Genomic DNA, 16,411 nt, shown 5'->3' on the forward strand with positions numbered 1-16,411 from the left:
CGGTTCGTTAAGTTCGAAGACGATATCAGGAAATATTCCCAAGTGTTAAATCATCCAACGATCTGATCCATGACTTTGTAAATAAATTTCGGACGACAGGCAGTGTAACGGATATAAAATGCAGAAGAAAAAACACTTGGATTGCATTGGCCTTCGCATGGAAAATACAGGACTGGTAACTGTGTCCGCGGTCTTGTTGGTGAGGAAAAGGTTTTCTGAGGGAAGCGAAGAGGGAGGGGGGAGTTGAGCTTATTGGTAAACGTACTATTATACGTGCACGAAACATTTCCTCTTACCTTGTCTTCGCCTAGGCTTGCAGTGGGTTGCAGACGGAGTCGCGTTTCACTCGGATTCTTCAGAAGATGAACTACCATTTTCACTATCGCTGCCCCCGGCTTCACTATCACTATCAGTGTTCAAGTTGATTGATATTTTGTCAATTACATCTGGAACCACTCCGTCCTTTTCCCAGTATTCTGCTTCTATATTGGCGACGTGGTGGTAGAAACCTGCCCAATCTTGTCGTGTTACCTCCTGTATTGCGTTCTTCGTAGTTTCGCGCAGCTTTGTTAAAGACAAATCTCCTGTAACATTCGTGTCCCTTACAATTCTCTTGATTTTCGACCATGCGAGTTCGATGGCATTTAGATCACACATATATGGAGGAAGACGTATCACATGTCCACTACCTGACAACATGTTATCTATTCTATACGTCTTCTCCTTTGGTTTCAGTGGAAGAATCAGTTTATAAAGGTCGTTCTTACGCATTGTCTCATTGCACTCGACTCCTTTCTTTCTCAGCCACTCTATCATGTCCCCTTTGAGGGCATAGGGTGATGGCGCTTTATCAACCTGAATACAATGGTATGGTGCATTGTCTAAAACGACAACAGAATTTGGCTGAAGATTTGGCATAAGTTGATTAACTACCCACTTTTGAAAATTGCCGCTATTCATTTGCCCATCGTAGTCTCCTGTTGTAGAGCCAGCTTTGTATATTAGTTCTGCACCGGCAAGAAAACCACTTGCGCCCCCGGCATGTAGTACTATCAGTCTGTTACCCGAATTCATATTGTCCTGAATTCCCATTACGCCATCACTTTGCCAACATCTTCGGTGAGTTAGATTGCTATCGACCCACGTCTCGTCTACGTACACAATTTCACGTCCTTCTTCTCGATACTTCTCCATTTTACACAGATAGTTTGCCCTCCAATCAATAATATCCGGTCTTTCTACCAAGATTTTTCGTTTTGACTGGCATTTTCTCCATTTAAACCCCATGCTTTTCACGACTCTGTTTAGTGATTTTCTGCCCCAAGGAAAATTGATTTTTTCTTTAATTACCGTAAAAAGTTGAGGTATTGTCGGCACTCTCTTTTCTTCAATATAAAAGTCTTGTATTGTATTTCTTATAACACACTTGTCGAAGTCGTCTACATGCAGTATATTACGAGATATTATTCGTCTCTTCTTTCCTGGCGATTTCAGAAGTCTATCCGGACTGTTTTCTTTTCTTATCTTATGTTCCTTACTAATCTTCTTTATTGTACTATACCCTACTCCAGTGTATTCGGCCGCTCTTTCAGTTGATTTATTTAAGGGAATCCTCAAATGTTTTTGCACTCTTTCCTCATCGCACTTCTCTATGATGTTAGCTATTATTTCTCTTGCTTCACTATGAATAGTTGTGTTTGCCTTTCTATTAGCCATACTAAACGAAAGTGTTTAAGACTATCGTTCTTGCTAATATCACTGCTCTATAATCTCGCACTATTATTCCTATACTATAGCTATACACATCCTATACTAATTTATCACTATACTACACTACACTACACTAATCCTATACTAGATATACGCACTACACTGAATTACACAGATTTACTGTAATTACTGTATAAGGAAGTTCTGAATTGAACAATGTAAAGAATACTGCAAACTCAAGTTGACTGCACTCTCGCAATATATATTCAGAACTGGTAGTTGTCTGTCAATGTCATAGAAAGGCCACCCCCATCCCGAACCTTTAGTACCTACCCTCTTCCCCGCGGTTGCGGCAGACCCCTCTCACACGGACACAGTTACTAGTCCTCCACAGTATAGCATCCAACAAGGAAAACTCGGTGCGCAGAAACCAGCGGGCATGACTGTCTCGCGCAGATGATATATGCTCCCGTTTCCAACATGCTCTCAAGCCTACGTAAGGGGAGTAAGAGGGGTATAGCATGCACGCCGCGAGGAATCCGAGCTGAGTTTTGTTTGTAGGATACCTAAAATCGCTTCGTCGTCTTTCGCAGTAAACAGGTATGTTTTACAGTTCTGTGCGAAATATTACAACGCTATTGAACTTGAAACCTAGCCTGCATTTACGGTGGTGTAATAATTATGATCTGGTGATACTGTAAACAGGAGCAGATTTTGTGAACGAGTTTCAAATTAAGTGCGTGACGAAATTGACACTAATGTCCTCCTGTTTTCGCCAGTGTGTTGGTTTTATCTCCATGGGTACGTAAATACACGTACCTGTATGAGTTTGAACAAGAAGGCAGTTTCATTATCTCCTTGCTTAGTTTCAGTAAGTTTTATTTTTTATTTTAATAGGTTATTTTACGACGCTTTATCAACATCTTAGGTTATTTAGCGTCTGAATGAGATGGAGATAATGCCTGTGAAATGAGTTCGGGGTCCAGCATCTAAAGTTACCCAGCATTTGCTCATATTGAGTTGAGGGAAACCCCCGGAAAAACCTCAACCAGGTAACTTGCCCTGACCGGGAATCGAACCCGGGTCACCTGGTTTCGCGGCCAGACGCGCTAACCGTTACTTCACAGGTGTGGACGTTTCAGTAAGTGAATAACGTTTTAACGGAGTTTTTAGGCTTTCACGGTGACTCTGATGGAACCTGTATGTAGTTCCGAAACGTTGAAAATGTCACGTTCCAGGACACGATGGATTACCCAAAAGCCTAATTCTAAACGTTTAATTGTTTATAATTAGTCACGTGTTGCATTAATAATTTTGAGAATTCTGAACCACCGATAACTCGCATTCTCCGTAACCGGTGCCTGGGAGCGTAGCTTCCGAGAGTCAAGTAACTCTTTTCTGGAAAGGAAGTAATATTATTCACCCCAAGTTAGTCTCTTCTTACATCTACATTCATTAGATACTCAATGGCACTGCCTTAAGGGGTGAGTTACAGCTTATAGCAGTAACATTTTTGGAAATATTCAACATTTTTTTCCTTCATTACTGTATCTTGTACAGTAGTGGCAAAAAAAAAACAGACCGATCCTTGTAGCTGATTTCAGAGCCTTGTTCACTCCAGAGCACGATAGACTGGTAACAAAGACTTTCGTGGTTCGAATCCTGCCTGGGAAGGAAACTTTTTTGTTCCTTATTCAAATTTATTCCCAATACTTTTCGATTGCTGGTAAAATTCATGTTCTGGGAATAATAAGTTAATTAAATAGTAAAATATCGCTGCAATCGAAAAGTATTGGAAATAAATTTGAATAAGGCACAAAGAAAAAGTTTCCTTCTCAGGCAGGATTCGAACCATGAAAGTCTTAGTTACCATCTATCGTGCTCTGGAGTGATCAAGGGTCTGAAATCAGCTACAAGGATCGGTTCGGGTTTTTTTACCACTACTGTACAATAATGAAAATTGGTATATGTAAAACACTGTCCTTATGCTATATGAAAAAAATATTTTTACGATTAAAAAAAGTATATATATATATATATATATATATATATACAGTATATATATATATATATATTTTTTTTTTTTTCAAGTCATAAGGGTGGTAGTTCACTGTGCAGTGATGAAGCGTTTCCCTCAGAACTCATAAACTTGTTAACTTTTCATGTTCTCTCGCGTTTATTTTATTGCTAAAACACATTTTTACAATATCATGCTCTTTCAACTACATTCCTTAATAAATAATATTTTTTTTATTGTGTGGTAGAAGAAAATACTGATATCTGAACATTTTTTAAATTAATTAATTTTTTATCAGACAATCTATCGAATGTAGAGAAGTGATCTTGCATCATATTGTAGATATGACATGCATAAATACACACAAAAAAATCACATCACGGAATGTTGGATAGTTTTTGAGTTATGTGTATGTGTATGTATTTATTCACACTTGAAATAGGTATATACCCGGTAAAAAGGTAAAGGTAAAGGTATCCCCGTAACATGCCATGAAGGCACTTGGAGGGCATGGAGGTAGAGCCCCATGCTGTCCATGACCTCGGCACTAGAATGAGGTGATGTGGTCGGCACCACGCTCTGACCGTCTTTTACCCCCGGGAAAGACCCAGTACTCAATTTTATAGTGAACCTCGGGGCCGTTCTGAAAGTTTGGCAACGAGAAAAAATCCTGTCACCACCTGGGATCGAACCCCGGACCTTTCAGTTCGTAGCCAGCTGCTCTACCAACTGAGCTACCCGGCCGCCCCATATCCCGGCAGTGGTAACTAATTACACTCGATAATGACAATTAAAAATAAACAAACTAATAAAAACAATAATTAATAATAATGATAATAATAGTAGTAATAATAATAATAATAATAATAATAACAACAACAACACGGAGCATCCTAAATTAAATGAAACACGATCACTTAAAATAACATTTAAAGTAAATCTAATTTGTATCTTAACCATAAGTTCATACCTGCACAAGTACCTTTCGGCACTACACTTATTTTGCTATCAACTCCCTCACTGCACTGATTCTATCCTGATATCACTAACACTTCAAAGCCATTTCACTGTTCAAATACTTTGCACAGCCACTATGAACTATAGAACTTCACTGACACAAACACACTTCACTGACACTACACACTTCACACTTCACTGACACAACACACTTCCTCACTGATACAACACTTCAAATAATAAAATATCAATTACACCCTTTAAATAGTGTGTATAATATACTACCATCTATTAGTAAAGTCCTTAAACCTATTTTTAAATACATTTTTGGTTATTGGTAAAGCCTTTAGTAAATATGCAGGTAAAGCATTCCAGTCCCTGATAGTACGATTGGGGAAAGAAAACTTTCCAGTGTCCGTCCTCTGTCTTCTTTCCCTCCATTTATATGAGTGGTCGTTCCTTGAAGAGTAATTTGGCGGCTGGGAAACGCTTCATCACTGCACAGTGAAATGAGTTTTGAAAAAAAAATGTAAATATATTTTTTTAAATCGTAGAAATATTTTTTTTCATATACCAGAAGGACAGTGTTTTACACATACTAATTTTCATTATTGTACAAGATACAGTAATGGAGGGAAAAAATGTTGAATATTTCCAAAATTTTACTGCTGTAAGCTGTACCTAATCTCTTAAATTCGAGTCTTGGCATAAGCAATGCGTGCAGGTGCTTATTTAATCGATCATTGCGGAAGAGTATTTTCTCATAATGTGGCTTTGCATTTCCCCCGGTACATCAGGGACCGCCTCCATGACGCGCACAAATGAGCGGAAGTTGGTGGATTAAACGAATGCACAATTCTTTTTCTTTCCCCTTTATCTCCAGGGAGTTAGTTACAGTTATTCTAATTCCGTGTACTTAGTAGGAATGTCCCTCATTTTTCACTTCGGCTTGGAAATTTGTCCTGACGTCACAAGTAGAAAGAAGGAGCTATTTATTTTTCAACGTCTGGTAGGCTACCTCCGCTTTTTATATCGGAGTGACATTCCAGACATTCTGCGTTGGAAAGTGCTTTTAGATTCAACTAACTGTTAATCTTCATTTCTAGCTGTGCTTGGTTCTTGGTTTCTTTTTAATACATAAATGAAGATTGTAACTCAGGGGTGTGGAAGTATATCGTGTCAGTGCGTAAGACCATAACATATTCACAAAAAATATGCTTAGCACTTTACTTTGCATGATTAAGTCAGACACAGTGTTCAGAATTCATTTACAAAAATGCAGAATTAATCAGGAAAGATTTGTGTCACTTTTGCCCGTAAGTAGCCATTGAGGTATTCTTCGAAAAACACTTGGTCTTATGACTAGAGACGAGAATTTCATGCACTATAAAATCCAAAAATATGCATGCATTTATGCACTATCAAACTATGAAACATGCACTTTCATTTTTGTTCCAAATTTCTTATTTCACTTGATTTTTCTTTTTTGCACAGTTAACAACTAAGGTTCTGCTCTTGTCAGTCAGTATGTTTTTGTAGGCAGAGAAGGACCTCTCTATACATCGCAAGAAGTTATGGGTGCAGACTTGAATGAACCTTTTTCTGTTACTTAGTTTTTTTTTCCGTTTCCTTTTTCAGTCCTGATTCCTGAAGCTAAAATAAGGGTAATAAAAATCGAGTAATTGAGGTGTCCACTCAAAACCATTAAAACATGCGTTTAAACTCAATATAATGAATATTATATGCATGATTATTATGGTAAAAATTGCTTAAATGTGCATTATGCATGTTTTTAACCCCAAAAAGGCAAACATGCCCGGTAAAAGTACAGTAGTGGCAAAAAAACCGGACCGACCCTTGTAGCTGATACAAAAGAATCCTGTGCTGTGTATTGTGTCAAACTGTGGTAATTTCAATATGGATAGTGAAGCCAGAGGTATGTACTTGCTATTTAATGTAAAAATACGCAGTTATCTTTGCCGAATAGAGGTAGAAATGTAGGCCTAATATTGGTGCCAGATGAAAATAAAACTCTCAAAGTGTTTTCGTCTGTAGTTTCAGGCACTGAAGGAAACAAAAGACGGTAAGAATCGAACAAATGCAATAAATTTCATTGTTACAATTAATTATACAAGATGGATGCGTTTTGTAACTAGCAAAATTGGAATCTGTGACTCTGAAATCAGCTCAAGGGTCGGTCCGGTTTTTTTTGCCACTACTGTACACATATTTGGAACCGGGAAGTAGTGAAATGGATAAGTATTAAGTTTGAGCTATGCCCTACGTTCCTATAAAAACATGCATTAGCATGAAATTCTCGTCTCTACTTATCAGAATGACTATTGAGGATTATTATTGAGGTAATTCTGTATTTCCAATATGAAATTCGAAAAATGACCCGGACCACTGTGCGACGATCCCCTGCGGTGGCTGAGTGGTCAGACCTTCAGCCTGTGATGCAGGTTCGAGTCCTGGTTAGGTGACACTTGTGACGGACAAGATCGTAGTTGGGGTTTTCTCGCGGTTCTCCCGTTTCCACATAGTAGACATCTGCATCATTCCGTCAACATTTCATCATTTCATAGCATTCCCCGAAAGAACGGAGGGGGCTTGCCTAGGGACGAGTGGGGTTGCCTGCTCGAAACCTGGGTACGCAGCAAACATTAGTGTAGTCAGCCGGTCTGGGTTTGGGAATGCGTCCAGCATGAGAGTTAGCGCAATAGATCGTAAAAGGTCGCAGTGCTGAGTCATAGTGCTTCCTCTCGGAAATTCCATTTCATTCCAAGCAGGCGACGAAATAAACAGAGTCAATATGGGGATGTGACAGGTAAATAATCGGTTGTCAGCCTGAATTGCTATACATACACTGTTTCTCAATCTTTTTCTCACCGCGGAACCCTTTTTAACCCAGTCTCTATCATCATATCCCACTTCCCTCAAATCCATTTTTTAATATTATCCTCCCATCTACGTCTTTGCCTCCCCAAAAGTCTTTTTCCCTCCGGTCTCCCAACTAACACTCTATATGCATTTCTGGATTCGCCCATACGTGCTACATGCCTTGCCCATCTCAAACGTCTGGATTTAATGTTCCTAGTTATGTTGGGTGAAGAATACAATGTGTGCAGTTCTACGTAGTGTAATTTTCTCCATTCTCCTGTAACTTCATCACTCTTAGCCCCGAATATTTTCCTAAGAACCTTATTCTCAAATACCCTTAAACTCTGTTCCTCTCTCAGAGCGAGAGTCCAAGTTTCACAACCATACAGAACAACCGGTAATATAACTGTTCTATAAATTCTAACTTTTAGATTTTTTGACAGCAGACTAGATGACAAAAGCTTCTCAACCGAATAATAACAGGCATTGCCCATATTTATTTTGCGTTTAATTTCCCCCCGAGTGTCATTTAAATTTGTTACTGTTGCTCCAAGATATTTGAATTTTTCGACCTCTTCGAAGGATAAATCTTCAATTTTTATATTTCCATTTCATACAATATTCTGGTCGCGAGACATAATCATATAGGCCTACTTCATCTTTTCGGGGTCTACTTCAAAGCCTAGCGCTTTACTTGCTTCAAGTAAAATTTTTATGTTTTCCTTAATCATTTCTGGATTTTCTCCTAACATATTCACGTCATCCGTATAGACAAGAAACTCATGTAACCCGTTCAATTCCAAACCCTCTGTGTTGTTTTCCTACTACTGTCAGCCCCTCCCATGTTCTGAAATAGTTCTTCACTAAATCCTCCAAGTAGATGTTGAACAGAGTAGGTGATAAAGCGTACAAGTTAATAATAATAATAATAATAATAATAATAATAATAATAATAATAGTAATAATAATAACAATAATAATAATAATAATAATAATAATAATAATAATAAAGGCTGATGAAATGGTGTTTCTCTCGAATCAGTTCCAAATCCTCTCTGGATTTCGCACTAATTCATATATAGGTAAATAAGATGCTGAAGAATATTAGGTGTTCTCGAGTAAACGAGGTTATTGCATCTATTCACATGGAGAAACGCATTCAGAATGTCGTCAGAAGTCGTCTGTTTTCAGTTCAGAATAAACCGAGTTGGTGAAACCATAAATCACACAATGTTATTATGTTGTTTCACATACTAAGTTCATATTTTGCCTTACATTGTATGCTGAAGATGATGTAAGAATTTCTAAACGCTTCTGCGGAAACGCAAACAGCTTTGTTGATGTGGTCAGCGATTACGAATTGAAAGGCCTGTATGAAGAGAGAATGTTGGCAGATGTCCTGTTAGTTCACATGCTTTTACTTTCCGTACGCTCTTGAATATGCTCTGAGAGGCAATCTTCACTCTCATCCAGTTGTCTGTGCAATTACTCGAGTTGATGAAAGTGATGATGATGTTTTGAATTGATAAGCAAAATCTCGTTCCGTGCTTCGTAACATGTTTCTGTTACGCTGCTAACCTGCATAAGAATTGCATTTGCAAATGTTGCTTACGTACAACTTTCTATGTTTGTGATAATGATAGGATTTGCCTTTTGCGGATGAACCTATGCAGGTCACTTTCCAATTCTGCTGCTGAAATAACATGCCGCAACGATCATTTACGTTAAAATGTTTTAAACGTGCTTTGAAGAAATGAGGAAGAATATATATATATATATATATATATATATATATATATATATATATATATATATATACGCCTACATCATTTGTTTTAAACATGCTATAGTCCCGTCGCTCTTATTATCGGCAGCCAATCACGATGCAGGTCGGCTACATTTAAACGTGTGCATTTTGTGAGTCGCTGATGATGATGTTATGCATTTCCTAAAGCTCGATAGATACTTAATATAATCGTCCGCCATTTTGGCTCTTTCGTTGACGTTCGCAGAAACCACACGAGGACGTTATTTGCCGCTCAATTATTTGCTGAATTACAGTGCGTTTGATTTACTATCATTGGAGCTACGACATGATAATGTTTAATGGTGTGGCAAATAGATTCCTCGTATGGTAGCTCGGCAACGAAAGAACAAAAATGGCGAACGATACTACCACCTAGACTTTGTAGAGTCTTCACTTCCTAAGACGTAAGCAAAGAGGAGTTACGCCGGGAATAACAGCGTCGCGACTATAACACAAAAATCCGACGATCCCGGACAGAGTGTAAACACAATGTATTCCACTTGTGCAAAACTGTGTCCTATGTTACTGTCCAGTAGACATTGTTGCGTGTGTTGTAATTAATTATGATATCGTGTGACATTTGTCCCGCGCCGTAGCGTTGTCTTAGGCATATATTACACTATCAAATTTCTGTGTCACATCTTTGATCACATCTAGCTGTGACATAGTTCTGTGATAAAAGTTATGGTCATCATCATATCTTTGATAAAATATGTGACTGAGAAGAAAGAAAATGGCGGAATTAAGTACACATGATCTGTGAAAACCACAAAACTTTTAATATCACATTATGAGTTACATGAAATGTTTCATCATCCATTCTTAAGTACTTAGTATATATAGGATTTCACATCTTCACACTGAAGTTCTCTCAGTAGAGTTTGATGGATTCCTTTTGCATCTTTTCTCTTCATCCAAATCTCTAACCCAAATCGTCGGCTTAGAGTGTAAACCTGCTAACAAAAAGGAAATTTTGCAGGGGAAACAAAAAACTGAGTATAAATTAACTCTGAAACTTAACTCTGGATTTGATCCTAAAGTTTAAGAGTTAATTTAAACTCAGTTTTTTTGTTTCCTTTGTAAAAATTTATTTTTGTTAGTTAGCAGGTTTACACTCTAAGCCGACGAAATACATTTTCCTTTCATTTCTTCTTTAGTATTAATGCAATAACCATTACTGTATATTTTACAGTTATAACAAGCATAAGACTATTGTGGATCCATTATTAGAACTGTGATGAAGGATATGATCAAAGTTTTGACATAGTGTATTTTTTATTTTAGTAAGTTATTTTTCGACGCTTTGTCAACATCTTAGGTTATTTAGCGTCTGAATGATATGAAGGTGATAATGCCGATGAAATGAGTCCGGTGTCCAGCACCTAAAGTTGCCCAGCATTTGCTCATTTTTGGGTTGAGGGAAAACTCCGGAAAATACCTCAACCAAGTAATTTGCCCTGAACGGGGGTCGAACGGGGCCAACTAATTTCGCGGCCGACATAGTGTAATAGAGTCGAAATCTTAATTTGATCATATACATTTGATCAAAAATTGTATGATATTCTGTGACACACAAATTTGATAGTGTAATATAGGCCTTAGGCTGTAGTTCCCAAACTTTTTTGATCGCGAATCCCTTTCGTCTCAAAAAAAGATTCACGGATCCTCAAATTAATCATATATGGAGACTAAGAGGAAGACAAAAAATAAGACAGATTTAAGAAAAATGGGTTTACATTGAAATACCTGTCCTGTTTACAACCTCCCCTCCCTCCCGCCGTAAGTCTGGACCTGGGCCTAGTTATTTTTGCAATGCTGAATGTAGGGTTTCGTGCCATTGTACGCCAATGTAGTGTAATTGGTGCAACGAAATTGAAATACATTTGACACAATAGAAAGAACGTTGTGCGGTCACCTGCAAGAGAAGACATTTTAATAGATTTTAGCAAGGTCAGCGCTGCTTGTGTCAAAGACATGGACAGATCTTGAGAAAGGAAAGATGATTCACTCTGCAGAAGTGAAATTTATAAAAAGTATAAAGGGTTTGCATAAAATAGGTAACATAAGGAAAGAAACCGTTAAGATTAAATTGATATTAAACTTGACGGGTTCAGCCACATTTTGAGCAACAATAGCTCGCATTATATGAAAAGCAGTAATGAACAATGCATTACAATTACTGTTACGTGAATGTGAAAGTCGGACGAACTGAGTCCTTTCAGATGTAATTTCCTAGAGCCATTGTAAATATAACGTTATCTAACTATAGGAAAAATGAAGCAATCCAACAAGAAATAACGTGTCCAAAACATAACACAAATCATTACAAATTGTAGGAGTTACTGGTACGAACATGTGTTACTATCCCAAATTATCGTTTAATAAAAGTGACAGTAAGTAAATTACAATATAAAACGGGGAAAAAAAGATCTGAATGACCATTGAAGAAATGGTGTAGACAATTCTGAATTAGAACAAACCAAGAACGCCTAATTGTCTATAATGATGATAATGACAATTTTAATTTAGTGAATGCGTCAATCCAATTACAGCAGTAAAATTTTTGGAAATATTCAACATTTTTTTCCTCCATTATTGTATCTTGTACAATAATGAAAATTGATATGTGCCTGCTATATGAAAAGAAAATATTTTTACGATTTAAAAATAATTATTTATATGGGGTATATATATATATATATATTTTTTTTTTTCAGAATTAAAAATGTGCAGTTCACTTTGCAGTGATGAAGCGTTTCCCTCATAATTTATAAACTTGTTAACTTTTTCATGTTCTCTCTCTTTTATTTTATTGCTGAAACTCATGTTTGCAATATCATGCTCTTTCAACTACAATCCTTAATAAATAATATATTTTTTTATTTTATGTTAGAAGAAAATACTGATATTTGACCATTTTGTAAAATGAATTTATTATTTTATCAGACAATCTATCAAAGATAGAGAAGTGATTTTGTAGGTATGACATGCATTAATACACACAAGAAATTTCATCACAGAATGTTGGATAGTTTTGAGTTATGTGGGAAACGCTTCATCACTGCACAGTAAACTGAATTTTGGAAAAAAAAATTGTAAATAATTTTATTTAAATCGTAAAAATATTTTTTTCACATAGCAGAAGGACAGTGTTTTACATATAGTAATTTTCATTATTGTACAAGATACAGTAATGGAGGAAAAAATGTTGAATATTTTAAAAATTTTACTGCTTTAAGCTGTATCTAAGCCCTTAAATGGAGTTAGGATTCACTTGCAGATGAGAAAAAATTGTCAAAAGAAGCCGTGAATTATATCGGACATAGTTGATAACCCTGCAGTCCGAGGAAGAGTTAGGAAAGGTCGAAGCATCAGTGTAATACTGATTACGAGAAAAACGAGAAAATGGAAGTTTATTATTAAGATTAACATTGCTACATTTTTTAAATTTCAAATATATCAAACAGAAATTGAAATATTACAATAAAGCACATCAAAATACACAAATAAAACCACAAACAATATTAAAATGTTAACACAGTCTCATTCATGTTACAGATTCTGTTTTTTTTTCTCTCACTCTCATTTTTTTCCTGTGCATCTAGATTCTAGATTATTACTGTCCGCAAACAGAGTATTATTATTAATCTAATGCTCCAGACTATTAGAACTCAGCCATCAGTCTTCTAGCCTCCCAATATATTTGTCCATTCGTCCCAGTCCAGAATTTGTGAAGTGCAGTCAGAGTTTGGTAATTCATCCTACTTTCCTCAGAAATAAACTGCATTGAATTTTGCAAGTCCATTTGCTTTCTTCTTTCAATGACAATGCTTAATTGCACTTAGTTGACTGGGGAATGATGCATCTGTATTGGGTTTCTGGAAGTTAATCGACTCGATATTGTGCCTTAATAGTCTTACTTACATGGATTTCATAGATTTTTGTGACATTCTGAATACCGTATCGTATCAGTTTACTCAGCTGGTTGGGCGATAGTGTTGCCACCTACCGGGAAATGCAAAAACTCTCTTATTCCATGGAGTAAGTGGAGTTCTGACTTCCACGAGTTTTAAAACAGCCCCCAGAATGCAGATGAATGTCGAAATTAGTGTATTCTTGCCTTCCACGCATGCGGGACAAAGTAAAAAGCGTCATCCAGCCCATAACTCAATTTTGATTATTGAACTATTATTATTATATTTCTAGAGCTTATTGGTGCAATTAAACGTGCCATATTAAAAAAAAATGAGAATAGAAACTATTCTGAAACTCTGTAAAACATTGGTCATAGAAACATTTCTGTTCGGAACCGAAAACTAGGCGTTAACAACTCAACGAAGACGACGAATTGGCGCATCAGAAACGAAGCTACTTAAAACCCTTAGCAGACTATACTTTAAATGGCCATATAACAAGGAAAAATATTCTAATGGAATTAGGAATTTGCAACATTCTGGGAACGATTGATGTTAATTATAGATCAAAATGGTGTAGTCATTTACAGAGAATGGATCATAGTCGTATACCTTCAAAGCTGCTTCAGTATCAACCCACGGAACCAGAAGAGTGGAAGAATAAAGAAACGCTGCAGGCAGAAATAACTTTAAACCTTTGAGTACTGAACGGACTCTAGGGCCCAGTCCTTGATGTTCATGATGATGATGGATATTATTATTATTATTATTATTATTATTATTATTACTATTATTATATGTTGTAAGTTTGTATATAGCCTCCTGAATTTCGAGACGTTTGTTGTTTTATTTTTAAAGTTCGATATAATTCTACACTTAAAAAAAGTCACTGACATGAGGAAAAATGCTGAAAAAAATTCTGGAGGTTACAGTTATGGTACAGATGCAGATATATATATTTTACTATACTTCGGGTCTCTGCACATACATTTTGTGTCATAATCAGAGCCCGGATTTTTAGGTGCTAAATGTTAATATTGTTCCTCGCTATAGTTTACAAATATAGAAGCCATGCTCCCACTACTCTGGGATGTCATTCTTGTCATTCAGTATTTTTCCTTTGGTACCGTTAAAGGTCTTTAATCCTCTTAACCACCACTTACAAATTAGCGCACGATTTACAAGAACCATTGTCCAGTCCTTGTGACTCTTTTGTCTATTATTACTTATCGGACTCTTGTGAACTAGGCTTGAAACCCTCCTCGCGGGCACTACATCTATTCATCTACACTGAGTGTCACTCTTATCTTTTAGCGCCTAAAATTCCGGGTTCTAGTCATAATCATGTATGAAGCATGGTATAGTATACTATGCTTTTAGGATAATAGAAGGTAGGCTACATGAAAGTTTTGGTTTCAGTCTGTTGTTCCTTACGATAGGTTAGAAACTTCACTCACACGCCCAACACTCTACATACTCATATTTATTGGATTATTATAGACTCCATTGCTTTGAAGTGGGATTTTCCAATGTAGTAACCATCCGAAGAGTTTTTACAGCGCGTTTTTTTGTTATAAATGTAGGATGCGGTGAATAAAGCTATTTCTACCGATATGATACCGATGAAAAGCCGCAAAATGAAAGGGAATTACGAAGGAGGAAATATTGTTACCAGATATGCGAACATAAAGTTGTCCATATTCGGCAACCTTTTGAAACCAAATCACATACATAGCTTTAACAAATTCACCTTTTTTGCACGTAAAAGTGAACTTTCAGCGGACGGGGCACAAATCAGCATTCAGTAAACACAGTGTAGGTGTGCGAGTGGTAGAGAAAAGAGATTGACTGACACGAGCCAAGGTTGCCAGATCAGTAAAGTTAGAATATTGTACCAACCTCAAAAAATTTCGTATTTCATTTGTCTTTATAGAAAAAAAAAATATATATATATATCGTACATTAAAATCTCTTGGCAAAACATGTGATGATATTGTATGTTCTCATATTTCCCAGTATGACAAATTAAGAAAACATTCCTAATACCGTACTTATCACACTAATATTGCATTGTAACAATGTCCTATCTTTAAATTTTACTTTTCTGTAAAGGCAACATTCCTAATACTGTACTTATCACACTAATATTGCATTGTAACAATGTCCTATCTTTAAATTTTACTTTTCTGTAAAGGCAACATTCCTAATACCGTACTTATCACACTAATATTGCATTGTAACAATTTCCTATCTTTAAATTTTACTTTTCTGTATAATTCAAATAAACATTCCCTGCCCATCTCAAACGTCTGGATTTACAGACGTGGAAAATCATTAGACTAAAAAGTTTTTCTTGGAAACATAATATAATTCGTCATATGAACTATCAGTATAATTCATAGAGCCTCTATTGTTGTAAATATGATTGTTTACATCTTCTGGTATATTTTTCCTATGGTTAAGTATATTTTGTCTGGCTGTGTTGGTACTACTGGTGTTTTAATTATATACCGCAGAAGATATTTAACAGTCTGTTCTCTCATGGCCTGCAAGGAGACCGGACATGAACGAAATTGAAAATCTGTGATCTATACTGAAGAAGAAAGTGAACAAAAAGAGGCTTACAACAAAACATGGACTTATTTAAGCACTGTCTGATATCTGGCTAAATTATGCTGATATTCAAAGAAAGTGTCAAACTTTGGTTCCCAGCATCCCTGACAAAATCAACGTGTTAATAAAGAATAAGAGAATGTTCACAATATTAATAACCTGCAGACTAAAAATACATTTTTGTTCATTATTTCTACCAATAAATACAGCTTTGTTGCACATAAAATTTAGTCTAATAATTTGTCCACGTCTGTAATATTCCTAATTATGATAGGTGAAGAATACAATGCGTGCAGTTCTGTGTTGTGTAACTTTCTCCATTCTCCTGTAACTTCATCTTAGCCTCAAGTATTTTTGTAAGCGCTATGTTCTCGAACACTCTTAACCTCTGTTCCTCTCTTAGAGAGTCCAAGTTTCATAACCGTGCAGAACAACCGTTAATGTAACTGTTTTATAAATTCAAACTTTCAGTACTTTTGAAAGCAGGTTGGATAACGAAAGCTTCTCAATCGA

Source organism: Periplaneta americana, chromosome 6 (assembly GCF_040183065.1).
Source record: "Periplaneta americana isolate PAMFEO1 chromosome 6, P.americana_PAMFEO1_priV1, whole genome shotgun sequence".
Taxonomy (NCBI): Eukaryota; Metazoa; Arthropoda; class Insecta; order Blattodea; family Blattidae; genus Periplaneta; species Periplaneta americana.